The following is a 14,659-nucleotide window of genomic DNA, read 5'->3' on the forward strand; positions in this document are numbered from 1 at the left end:
CTTGCCATACGGCGGTTTATCACTATGGGCCTTAAGCCTCCTCCGGGTCTTAAGCCCATTATCTAACCCGCCGTCTTCAAGCTTGGTACTGGGCTTCGCGTGATGACCATCATGACGTAACCCGGCCCCTCCTGGGCGGGTGACTCTAATGGTTATATCCTCAACAGCTCTAGTTTGGACCAACACTCGAAGGAGCACTGGCCCGGGGGGTTAAAATAAAGATGACCCTTGAGTCTGCAGAACCCAAGGGAAAAAGGCTTAGGTGGCAAATGTTAAAACCAAGGTTGGGCCTTGCTGGAGGAGTTTTATTCAAAGTGAACTGTCAAGGAGGTCCCATAAATCACCCAACCGCGTAAGGAACGCAAAATCAAGGAACATAACACCGGTATGACGGAAACTAGGGCGGCAAGAGTGGAACAAAACACCAGGCATAAGGCCGAGCCTTCCACCCTTTACCAAATATATATATATATATATATATATGCATTAATTAAATAAGAGATATTGTGATATCCCAACATATCCATGTTCCAACATGGAACCAACTTCAACTTCACCTGCAACTAGCAACGCTATAAGAAGGGCTGAGCAAAAGCGGTAACTTAGCCAAACAACGGTTTGCTAGGAAAGGATGGTTAGAGGCTTGACATGGCAATATGGGAGGCATGATATACCAGGTGGTAGGTAGCGTGGCATAGCAATAGAGCGAACAACTAGCAAGCAAAGATAGAAGTGATTTCGAAGGTATGGTCATCTTGCCTGAAATCCCGCTAGGGAGAAGAACGAGTCCATGAAGAAGACAAACGGATGTAGTCGAACGAATCCTCTCAACTCCGGAACGAAACCGAAGGTAATGAGAGAAGCAACCCGGAAAGAAACAAACAACATAGTGAACAACCACCACATACACATGGCATGATGCACAATCAAGTATGATGCATGTCCGGTTTAAATGAGGTATGGCATGGGAAAATGCAACAAACCCCACTACAAATTAAGTGGAGCTCAATATGCAACGAGTTGCATACTGACGAAACACCACATCAATTATTTAGTTCTCTCTCGTTTATGTACCCAACAATGTTAAATGTTGTTAACCATGGCAAGAGGTGAAGCATAAGGAAACTACCTATTTTAGGCAATTTAAATGAGGCCGGAACAACAAACAACAATTCCGGAAAATCCTCATGTGCATATTTTAGATTTGGTACTGTTCTGCCATAAACACAATTTTAATATTGTTAAACAGCAAAATGAAGTGCACCATGTTAATCTATGCATTTTTCTACCCCATTTACATATATAATTTATTAAAATCCGAGCTACGGTTATTTAGTTATGAAATAAATCATTTTAACATGTTATTTGAGCAAATTTAATCAAACAGCATTTTAAACAATTTTAACATGGCTGAAAATGGCATATTATTAAACTACACAAATTTCTAAGCAGTTTACATGTTTAAATCATTTTAAACCGATGCACGGTTAAAGAGTTATTATATGCATGAAGTGCAAGGGGTTTTCTGTAAAACTGGCAGTCTCTGGATAATTAGGAAATTGGCAGCAGCGAAAAAAAACACTGCGGGCCTAAACTGGCTGGCCCACTGGTGCACAGGAGCGGGCACTGGGCGCTGCTCACCATGGGCTGAGGCCCGGTCGATGGAGGAGGCCCAAGAGGGGCGCATGCAGGCCGGCTGGAGGGAAGGCCGAGGTGGGCGCTAGACTGGGTCAACGCGAGCGGTCGTCCTCCTGCTCGAAGCAGAGGATGCAGGGGGCGATGACCACGGCCGGACTTGAGGACGGGGACGGCGAGGCGAGGTGGAACGGATCCAGGTGGAGGCGACCAGGGACAGGGCGCGGGCGCGGATCCGACGGAGACAAGCTTGAGGCGTCGGCCATGGGAGCTCCAAGGAGGGCGGTGGCTGTTGTTGTTTCCTGAAGAAGGAAAAGACAGAGAGAGGATTCAGAGAGGGAAAAGATGAAGGGAAGCAGAGAGAAGGCGAGCAGGAGAAGGACGGGAGGAGGAGGCACGACGACCTGGGTGCTGCTGCTGCTTGCCGGCGTCGCGCCGGGCGCACGGGACAGGCGCGGGGAGGACGGGGCTCCGCTGGGAAGAGGGAGGAGGCGCACGGCTGCTGGTGGTGTTGGTGCTCCTGCGGGCGTTCATGGCGACGGGCAGAGCACCCGGGGCGACGGCGCGAGAGGAACCGAGCGGAGGCGGCCCGATCCGGCGGCGGGGAAGCTCCTGTGGGTGGCGACGAAGATAGGCGTCGGTGCTCCTCGCAGTTGATGAAGACGGGGATGGCGGAGACCAGCCGATCTGGACAAGGGGAGGTGGATCCCAGCGAGGTTCAAGACGACGAACGCCTGCTAGCTGGTCTTGGCGCGGACGACGAGGCACCTGACCATAGCAGCAGAGAGGGAGTAGAGAGATTAGGGATGTGGAGAAGGACGGAGGAAAAGGAGAAGGGCGACGGGGGCTGGCCTTGTCGCGGTGGGGATTGAGCAAAGGAGGCACGTCCTCGGGCTCGAGGAGGAGCACGACATGGAGGAGCTCGGGAGGGTGCTGCTCTCCCTGGATCAGACGCGGGAGGCTGCAGGGCGCTCGGAGTCGAGGTGGGAGATGGATTGGTCCGGTGGGGAAAACGAGGGAAGGAGAGAGAGTGGATCTGGAGGGATCCCGAGGTGGGAGATGCTGGCGGCGGCTGGATGGGACAAGGCTCCTAATTTCTAGGGTTGGACTAATATATATCTCATGGGATTAGATTAGAGGATATTTGGGCCCTCCGATTTAAATCGGACGCTCGAGGAAAATAGGCTAGGAGAGTCCAACAAAGAAAACGGTGATGTTTTGTAGACGTTAGGGGATGATCCGGACTAAACGGTAACAACAACCCGGGTCGGGTACGGGACAACTTTCGGACGCGCGGGAGGGGGTCGGTGGTTGTGCAGAGAGGGTCAAACGGTCATACAAGAGAGAATCGAAAATCCGGTTAGACTCAGAACGGTCAACGAACGCAAGGGGGGACGCGGCAACTACGAGCGGATGCAAGTTTGAAAAACAATGACGGCAACAGAGTGCCGATGCAATGCGAATGATGCGATGATGAATGCAACACACAAATAAAACACAGCTGACTCGCAAAACAAGGAAGGCAATCGGAGCGTCGGTCTCGGGGCGTTACAACACTCCACCACTACGAGAGGATCTCGTCCCGAGATCTAGGATGGCACCGGAGAAAAACGGAAGAGGAAGAGAAAAGGTAAAGCTAAGTTGCTTCTTTGACAAACGAGTGAAAACAAAGAACCTTGAGAGGTCGCAAAGCTTGAAGAAATGACACGACAGAGGTGAACAAAATTGAGAAGACTCCGGTAGAAAAGAGAGACAAGGAACACCATGAGAACCTTGAGGTTAAGTGACACAATAGATATTTAAACCACTCCGGTTAAAACAAGATAAAGAAGGAATGAGAATGATATAATTTGGGCAGCACTCCGACTGTAAATGGAAGGAATTGAACATGATCTTGACAAGATGAGAGGATACTCGATGAAATTAACAACACATTGCCTCCGGAACTAATGAAAGAATGGCACAAGGGGTAAGAAAGATTTCAAACAGCACTCCGGTTGAGAAGGGAGGCAAAACTTGCCAGAATGGGAAGAACTTGAAAAGAGGGCACGACACTCCAGTTGGAAATTGATAAGCACAAAAAGAGCACGGTCCTCACAAACCGAGAAGATGAGTGAAGAGAGCAACATCACAATGCCTCCGGAAAAAATAAATAATAGAAGATAGATCCTTGGAATCAAGAATGTAGAAGAAAATGACAACTTCTGCCACAAATGAGCGACGGAACGGTCGTCATCTAGCAATGACCAAGAAGTGATCCTGAACTCCTACTTACGTCGATCATAACTCAAACCGTGTTCACTTCCCGGACTCCGCCGAGAAGAGACCATCACGGCTACACACACAGTTGATGTATTTTAACTGGGTCAAGTGACAAGTTCTCTACAACCGGACATTAACAAATTCCCATCTGCCTCATAACCGCGGGCACGACTTTCGAAAGATAATACCCTGCAGGGGTGTCCCAACTTAGCCCATCATAAGCTCTCATGGTCAACGAAGGATAAACCTTCTCCCGAAAAGACCCGATCAGTCTCGGAATCCCGGTTTACAAGACATTTCGACAATGGTAAAACAAGACCAGCAAAGCCGCCCGAATGTGCCGACAAATCCCGATAGGAGCTGCACATATCTCGTTCTCAGGGCACACCGGATGAGCAGTCCGTACAACTAAAACCAATCCTCGAGTTTCCCCAAGGTGGCGCTGCAAAGGGCTCTAGTTTGGACCAGCACTCAGAGGAACACTGGCCCGGGGGTTTAAAATAAAGATGACCCTCGGGCTCTAGAAAACCCGGGGGAAAAGGCTTAGGTGGCAAATGGTAAAACCAAGGTTGGGCCTTGCAGGAGGAGTTTTATTCAAGGCGAACTGTCAAGGGGGTCCCATAAATCACCCGACCGCGTAAGGAACGCAAACTCAAGGAACATAATACCGGCATGACAGAAACTAGGGCGGCAAGAGTGGAACAAAACACCAGGCATAAGGCCGAGCCTTCCACCCTTTACCGAATATATAGATGCATTAAATAAATAAGAGATATTGTGATATCCCAACATAACCATGTTCCGACATAGAACCAACTTCAACTTCACCTGCAACTAGCAACGCTATAAGAAGGGCTGAGCAAAAGCGGTAACTTAGCCAAACAACGGTTTGCTAGGAAAGGATGGTTAGAGGCTGACATGGCAATATGGGAGGCATGATGTAGCGAGTGATAGGTAGCGCAGCATGGCAATAGAACGAACAACTAGCAAAGCAAAGATAGAAGTGATTTCGAGGGGTGGTCATCTTGCCTGCAAGGTTCTCAGAGTTGTCGAAAGCTTGATCCTCGTAAGCGTACTCAACAGGTTCCTCGTTCACGAACTCGTCTCCCGGCTCTACCCAAGACAAGAACACAAGCAACGGAACCACAATCAATCACGAGGAATGCACGAGCAACATGATGCAAAACATGTATGATATGCGAGATATGATATGCGATGCATATGCGTGCTCCGGAAGGAAAATGATGAACAAGGCAGTAAATTGGCAAACCAAGCATGCCACTGGAAAGATGAGATAATTTCGGTCGAAATCGATATAAAGATCACCGGAAACGGATGTACGGTTTGCAAATGGCAAGCAAAACAAGAATGACACGAATCTGCGATTAACAGCATGATAGCACTTAAAATGCAACAAGTAACAATGCTACAGGAACTTAACATGGCAAAACACATGTAGAGCTCATGCCCATAAGATGCACAGATTAAATGATACAAAAATGCAACATAGCAACAAAGCATATGGCAGTAATCTACAGGATATGCTTAACAAAAGATGAACACTGAGCTACGGCTAGATCACAACATAACAAGCTCAAACAAGCATGGCAAAAGTGCAAAAGATAACAGGATCACAGACTTAGTGAAATTACTGGACATGGCAGAAAACAGCATCAGGTAGCAATGTTCAGAGCACGAAAACAACATGCTACAGGAACTTAACATGGCAAAACAAGGCATGGAAGTATTCCACTAAATGCATATGACAAAAGTCCCTTACTGACCATAAGCCAAAAAGGACCAGAAGATATGATGGCAAGCATGTAAACATAGCAAGTTTCGTTATCAGGTTTCAGACTTAGCAGAAAACAGAGCATGACAAAAATAATAATATGAAGGCATGTTGGTGAGATTGATGCACTCACCATAAAGAAATTCATGACAAAACAAGCATACCTACAGTAATATGGCATGTTTATGAAGCTATCCATGGCAAGAGCAAATACATAGCATGTATGGATCAACTACAATAAGCTTGGCAAAATTGCATATCATGTTAAGAATCTGCCAGAAATATTTTATAGCACAAGTAGAGCAAGATTGAGTCATGCTATGGAATTCCATAATTGCAAACAAGGGCAGAAATGAATCAATTACAACAATATCTACAAAATATCCTTACTGAACATCCCCAAAATATGCATGGATCTCTTTGTAGCATCAAGTTTACATGGCAACAAAATAACAGCAGACAGACTTAGAGAAATCACCAAGTCCCTGAAATCAGAAACATTACGGGGCCTACTTTGCATGCTTGTGCTAGTCACCACAGAGATCACAAAAATACATGGCATACCCCACTGGAAAGATGGCATGGCATATAACAAAACACATGTAGAGCTCATGCCCATAAGATGCACAGATTAAATGATACAAAAATGACAAATCTCCAAGTTCTGATAAGAACCAGCAGATAACAGCAACTAGCACTCTTGCACCAGAGATTTGGGCATCCAGATGGCCCCTAATGAACATGGTGCAATTTAACAAAATGTAGTGCATCACGAGACGAACAATTTGACATATTGCACGCGCGAAACGGAGCTATATGCAGAGAGTTACGATGCTATGAACATGTGCACTTGCTGTAACAGAAAAAACTTGGAAGATTCTCGGGCTTCGGGAAAGTCAACGTACGTTCTTCCAGATCCGATCCAGATCGAGGCCGGGGTCCCAAGCGGCGGCGCGGGCGGCCTTCGCCGGAGAAAGGAGGGAGAGGCCGGAGGTCGGGCGCCGGAGGGGCGGCGTCGGCCGGGGACGGCAGGGCCGCGCCGGCGGCGGGTGGTCGGGCGGCGATCGGAGTGCGGCGACGGAGCTTCGCGCGGGCGCCGGGCCGGCGATGGCGGCGGCGGGGAGGCCGCGGCGGCGCGAGGAGGAGGGCGCCGGCTCGGGCTCGCGGGCCGGGAGGGCTCCCCGTGGGCTCGGGCGGGCCGGCGGCGACGGCGAAGGCGGCGGCGACACGTGGCGGCGGCGGAGGAGATTGACGTGTCCGGCCGACGGCGGACGCGTCCGGCGGCGCGGAGGGAAGTTTGTCTAGGGTTAGACTGCGAACGTAATTTCGGGAGAGAAGCATATAAATAGGTAGAGGGAGCTAGGAGGCTCCAAATGAGGTGCGGTTTTCGCCCACACGACCGTGATCGAACGACCTACAGCATGGAAGAGAGTTTGGTGGGTTTTGGGCTGGTTTTTGAGGGGTTTTTTCTGCACACACAAATGGCCTTTGCGATTGCCCGGTTAACCGTTGGAGTACCAAACGACCTCCAAATGAAACGAAACTTGACCGGTGGTCTACCGGTGGTATACCAAGGCCACTTGACAAGCCTCGGTCCATTCCGAGAATGTTTGACACCCGCTCACGAAAGAAAACAAGAGGGGTGCGCTGGAGGAGATAGGAGCGCCGGATTGCAAAACGGACAACGGGGAAAATGCTCGGATGCATGAGACGAACACGTATGCAAATGCAATGCACATGATGACATGATATGAAATGCATGACATGAACAAAATACAAAACGAAAGACAAAACCCGACCACGAAGGGAATATCATAACACGAAACCGAAAATGGCAAGAGTCGGAGTTACAAATGTGGAAAGTTACATGCGGGGTGTTATAGTGGTGTTGTAGTTGAACTTGTGTGAGTTGCTCAAGGTTGATGTAGCTCATCAAGAATTGGGAGCACACTTGGATTTGAGTTCATCTACCTACATGGGTTAGTATTTGCAAGGAAGAGCACTTGTGTATCCAACATGACAATCATGAAATTTGATACCAAATGAAATTTGATATATAGAATTCGCCGAAGGATATGTTGAAGGGCTTCATGCTTCCTTGTCTTCAACCACCACGGTGTAGGGACTTGGTGATGTAGAGACTGCTCAAGATGTGAGTGAGTTGCAATCCCATGGATTTAGATTCGTCGAAGTACCTACAAGGGTTAGATAGCATACAAGGGTACAAATGTATCCAAGACATATGATCATCATCAGAAGAGAAAAAGTCAAGGATTAGTCATAGGCTCATGCCTTGCATGTATCCAAATGGAGTTCCTACTCCAAGTTTGAAGCATCAATGATGTTCAATTCTCCTCTCAAACGGCAAAAGACTTTCTCATCAAGCGGTTTGGTGAATATGTCCTCCAATTGCTTATCGGTACGAACATGCTTAAGATCAATGTCCCCATTAGCAACATGATCTCGAATGAAATAATGACGAACTTCAATATGCTTAGTTCGAGAATGTTGCACGGGATTGTGAGCAATCTTAATAGCACTCTCATTGTCACAAAGCAATGGAACATGTTTCACATTGATCCCATAATCTTTAAGAGTTTGGGTCATCCAAAGTAATTGAGCACAACATGAACCGGCGACAATGTATTCCGCTTCGGCGGTGGATAAGGATACCGATTTTTGTTTCTTGGAGGACCAAGACACAAGAGATCTACCAAGAAATCGACAGGTACCCGAAGTGGACTTTCTATCAACCTTGTCTCCGGCATAGTCTGAATCGGAATAGCCAACAAGATCAAAAGAGGACCTCTTAGGATACCAAATGCCAAATTTTGGTGTATATTAAGTATCTCACTATCCTTTTCACAGCCTTAAGATGACATTCTTTGGGGGCCGCTTGATATCGTGCACATATGCACACACTTAGCATAATATCGGGACGAGAGGCACATAGATATAACAATGAACCAATCATAGAGCGGTAAACCTTTTGGTCAACCGATTTGCCATCCTTGGTCAAGTCAAGATGTCCACTAGTAGGCATGGGAGTTTTCATACCTTTGCTTTCTTGCATGTTGAACTTCTTGAATAAGTCCTTGGTGTACTTTGTTTGAGAAACAAATGTGCCTTCCTTAGTTTGCTTGATTTGCAAACCAAGAAAGAACTTGAGTTCACTCATCATAGACATCTCGAACTTCTTAGACATTAGCTTTCCAAACTTTTCACTAAAATGAGGGTTAGTCCAACCAAATATGATATCATCAACATAAATTTGGCACACAAATAATTCACCATTAACCCTTTTAGTAAAAAGAGTAGAATCTATTTTTCCAATCTCAAATCCTTTCTCAATAAGGAACTTGGTCAAGCATTTATACCACGCTCTAGGAGCTTGTTTAAGACTATAAAGAGCTTTGTGAAGTTTGTAAACATGATCGGGTTTCTTAGGATTGACAAAGCCGGGAGGTTGTTTAACATAAACTTCCTCCTCAATTTCACCATTTAGAAAAGCACTTTTAATGTCCATTTGGTACAAGGTGATAGCATGGTGATTAGCATAGGCAAGTAAGATGCGGATGGACTCAAGTCTAGCAACGGGGGGCATATGTCTCACCGTAGTCCATACCTTCGACTTGAGTGTAGCCTTGGGCGACGAGACGTGCTTTGTTGCGAACGACTTGACCATCTTCGTCTTGCTTGTTGCGAAACACCCATTTGGTACCGATGATGTTGTGGTTGTTGTCGGGCTTCTCGACCAATGTCCACACTTGATTTCTCTCAAAGTTGTGTAGCTCTTCATGCATAGCATTTATCCAATCCGAATCTTCCATACTTCTTCAACCTTCATAGGTTCAATGCTAGAGATGAATGAATAATGTTCACAAAAATTAGCCAAACGAGTTTTAGAGCGAGTGATTCTCCCGATTTGGATATCATTGAAGATTTGTTCGACGGGACGGTCTCTTGAGACTCTTGCTCGAACTCGTGAGAGCTTTTGCTTGGGTCGGGGTGGAACATCTTCTTCATCATCTTGTTCTTCTTCTTGGCCTTCTTCATTGTTGATGTTATCGTTCTCTTGTCGTGGTGGAGAAGGAGATTGATGAGGTTCATCTTTGTGTACTTCCTTGTTTTCTTCATCTTGATGTGTCCCACTTGTGGATGCTTCCGTGTCAACTCTTGGTTCACCTTGTCGTGAGGTAGAAGCTTCCACTTGGACGGACGAGGTACTCTCCTTCACCTCCGTTGGACGAATCTTGCGAATAGACAAGTCTTGGATTGCTTCCGAAGGGTCTTTGTCTCCTACATCAATTGGCAATTGCTCTACTTGCGAGCCATTAGATTCATCAAACTTCACATCTACTGTCTCTTCAACCTTTTGGGTGAAATTGTTGTAGACACGGTAAGTGTGAGAGTTTGAGCCATAACCAAGTAGGAAACTGGACAAAAACGCTCGACTGTGGCACAATTAGTTCAAATTCTTTCAGGAGTGAATGCTTTGGAATATTCCATTCTTGACTCATGAGATGTAGGAGCAAATTTAGAATGACGATGCTTATCAAGAATGTAACACTTTGAGCCAAATACTCGAAAGTATCCAACGTGGGGTTTGTTACCGGTGAGGAGCTCGTATGTCGTCTTGCTGAGTAGCTTGTGAAGATACAAGCGATTTGTTGCGTGACAAGCCGTCTCAACCGCTTCCGCCCAAAAGTGTTTTGAAGTCTTGTACTCATCAAGCATCGTTCTTGCCATCTCAATAAGAGTTCGGTTCTTCCTCTCAACAACTCCATTTTGTTGAGGCGTGTATGTAGCCGAGAACTCATGTGAAATCCCCTCTTCGTTAAGAAAGGTATCCACATTTGTGTTCTTGAACTCCATTCCGTTGTCGCTGTGAACCTTCTTGATCTTCAGTTCAAATTGATTTTGGGCCTTCCTAGCGAAGCTCTTGAAGATCTTTTGAACCTGCGATTTATCATCAAGAAAGAACACCCACGTAAATCTTGAAAAATCATCGACTATGACTAGACCGAATGAGTTACCACCGAGACTTGTAGGCATTGGGACCAAAAAGATCCATATGAAGTAGCTCGAGCGGTCTTCTCGTGGTCATGATGTTCTTCACGAGGTGACTTCCTCCTACTCGTTTTCCTGCTTGACAAGCACTGCACAATCTATCCTTGTCAAATATAACATCTTTTACTCCAAGGATATGATCACCTTTAATAAGCTTATCAAGATTTTGCATGCCCACATGACCTAACCTTCTATGCCAGAACCAACCTTTTGAAGATTTAGCAATAAAGCAAGTTCTAGGTTGAGCTTTTTAGTGAAGTCAACAATGTAAAGATCACCTCTACGTATACCGGTAAAGACCATTTTATGATTATATCTACGAAACACTTGGCAATCTACTTCAGTAAATAGGACATTGAAACCAAAGTCAGCAAGTCTAGATACGGAAAGTAAATTGTAGCCAAGAGATTCAACGAGCATAACATTTTGTATGGAGCTATCATGTGAGATGGCCACCTTACCAAGGCCAACCACCTTATCCTTTAAGTTATCACCAAAGGTGACATACTTCCGAGGGCCGTCGTTTTCAGCAAGCTCACGAAACATATCCTTATCTCCGGTCATATGATCAGTACATCCACTGTCAAGGACCCATTCCTTTCCTCCAGCCATGTAGCCGCGAAGATTAGCCATAAGACCAAAGTGTCTCATAGACTCATCGAGATCAAAGTCACTATCATCATCCTCATCATAGTATCCATGTTCAACATCGTCTTGTGATGGATCAATTCCTAGAGAGAGTGATTCATTAGATAAATGATCATCACAATAATCATCTTTATGAATTCTAATGACTTCGGAGATGATATTGCTAATGATTCCAACATCTCCTTCGGCACGCATGAGATTAGTAAGTTCAAATAGACAATCACTAAACCTAGGATCATTGGAATTCATCTTACTCAAGGCAATAGACTTATGAAGGATCTCATCTAAGTTTTGCAAGGAATAGTTTGGAAATCGTTCCTCAAGAAATCTCCATATAGTGTAAGCACAATCAAGAGTAGGTAAGCTAGCAATCAAAATTTTGGGCAATCCTCTAATGATAAGATTGATAGTTATAAAATTGCGAATCATGCCAAGATCCTCATCAGGAGAGGGATGCAAAGGATCACAAGGGGTAATGCAAGGACTAGTAATGTACTTGTTCAAGTGATATTCATTGAAAATCTCAAGCATCTCATTTTTCCACTCATGAAAGTACTCTCCATCAAGTATAGGCACTTTATGTCTAAGACTCCCCAACGTAGACACATCCATCTTCCTTCAAAGGTGTTTAAACCAAAGCAATGGAGACCAATGCTCTGATACCAATTGAAAGGATCGAGAAGAGGTGTCTAGAAGGGGGGTGAATAGACTCTAATCAAGAAAAGTTGCAGTTTTTAATTTCTTTGAGTTGAGGTGGAGTTTTAGCATAATTTTAAACAATCACAATACATATCAAGCAAGCATGACAAGAGTATATGAGCAGCGGAAAGTAAACCATGCAAGTTGCAAGAATGTAAAGGGATGAGATTGGAGTGTGCAAACGCAATTGAAGACACGGAGATTTTGGGCGTGGTTTCCGATAGGTGGTGCTATCGTACATCCACGTTGATGGAGACTTCAACCCACAAAGGGTAACGGTTGCGCGAGTCCACGGAGGGCTCCACCCATAAAGGGTCCATGAAGAAGCAACCTTGTCTATCCCACCATGGCCATCGCCCACGAAGGAATTGCCTCACTAGGGTGGATCTTCACGAAGTAGGCGATCTCCTTGCCCGTACAAACTCCTTGGTTCAACTCCACAATCTTGACGGAGGCTCCCAAGTGACACCTAACCAATCTAGGAGACACCACTATTCAAAAGGTAATAGATGGTGTGTTGATGATGAACTCCTTGCTCTTGTGCTTCAAATGATAGTCTCCCCAACACTCAACTCTCTCTCTCACAGATTTGGATTTGGTAGAAAGATTATTTGAGTGGAAAGCAAGTTGGAGAAGGCTAGAGATCAAGATTCATATGGTTGGAATGGAATATCTTGACCTCGACACATGAGTAGGTGGTTCTCTCTCAGAAAATGTATGATGGAAGTGTAGGCATGTTCTGATGGCTCTCCTCGTGAATGAAGAGTGGGTGGAGGGGTATATATAGCCTCCACACAAAATCTAACCGTTACACATAATTCACCAAACTCAGTGGGACCGAATAATGAAACTCGGTCAGACCGATTTAGTTCAAAATGTGAACATTAGGCTTTTCGATGGGACTGATATTATCAACTCGGTGGGACCGATGTGCTAGGGTTAGGGTAAAACCTCATCTCGGTTTGACCGATTACACAAACTCGGTGGGATCGATTTTGGTAATGAGATAACCAGAGAGTTGGTCAAGAAAACTCGGTGAGATCGATTGCAAATCTCGGTGGGACCGAAATAAATGCAACAGGCACCAGAGAGTTTGCAAACCCATCTCGGTGAGACCGGGATCCCATCGGTGAGACCGAATTGCTTAGGGTTTCTGGGAGTGGCTATGTCGAATGAACTCGGTGGCGCCAGATAGAAAGTTTCGGTGGGGCCGAGTTTGACTTTTGGTTTGGGACATATGTGGATATGAGAAAGTGGTTAAGGGTTTTGGAGCATATCACTAAGCACTTTGAGCAAGTAAGCCATTAAGCAACACCTCACCCCCTTTTAATAATATTGGCTTTTCTATGGACTCAATGTGATCTTGGATCATTAAAAGTAAAATGTAGAGTCTTGAGCTTTTGAGCTTGAGCCAATCCTTTGTCCTTAGCATCTTGAAGGGGTTCCACATCCTCTTGTCCACGCCACTCCATCTGTTGAACTTGTCTGAAATACACTAGATGAAAACATTAGTCCAACAAAGAGATATGTTGACATTAATTACCAAAACCACCCAGGGAGCACTTGTGCTTTCAGGTTGCTTTGATCTGCAGACCTCTACACATAAGCAGGACACCTAGTGCAAAAAACTGTAAAACATGTAGACAACCAACTACTACAATGATGCAGCCAACTGGGCAGTCAACCTTGTGCAACTGGACAACATATAAGCCAACTAAGTTTAACTGTGGCAAGTAATAATTAGGCAGAAAATAGTTAAAAATAAAGGCAACCAGCTGAGTATGATAACTTGTGCAATTGGGACAAACAAAAAATGCATAACCAAATATCCAGCAAAATAATTGGGCATACTATATTGAAAAATTGGCAAGCATTAGTACTAATTTGCAAAAATAAGGGTCCCTAGTTGCACACATCAGGGGGAAACACATGAACAACCACATCCACAACAAGACTGGCAGATTGGGTAGACTATATTGGAAAATTAGCAAGCATTGGTACTAATTTGCACAATCAAGGGGCCCTAGTTGCACACAGCAGGAGGAAACACACACGAACGACCAGATCCAACACAAAGGCTGGCAGAAAAATCAGTAGACTATATTGGAAAATTGGCAACCATTGGTACTATTTTGCACAAGTGATGGTCCCTATTTGCACACAGCAGGAGAAAAACACATGAACCATCACATCCACCACAAGGCTGGCAGATTGGGTAGACTATATTGGAAAACTGACAAGCATTGGTGCTAAATTGCGCAAACAAGGGTCCCTAGTTGCACACAGTAGGGGGGAAACAACAAGCCAACTAAGTAGGGCAACTAGCGCAAGTGTATAACATATGAACAGCCAACTTGTGCAACTGAACACTGTGTAGATAACCAACTAATACAAACAGTAAGCCAACTGACCAAGACAACTGGTGCAACTGCAGAGCATATGGACAGCCAACTACTATATTGATGCAGCCAACTGGGGAGAATTTTGTGCAACTAACCAAAAATCTCTACCTAAATCTCTGTACAACAACTTCAAATCAGCCAATGCATTGCA

Source organism: Aegilops tauschii, chromosome 3 (assembly GCF_002575655.3).
Source record: "Aegilops tauschii subsp. strangulata cultivar AL8/78 chromosome 3, Aet v6.0, whole genome shotgun sequence".
In the NCBI taxonomy this organism is placed as follows: domain Eukaryota; kingdom Viridiplantae; phylum Streptophyta; class Magnoliopsida; order Poales; family Poaceae; genus Aegilops; species Aegilops tauschii.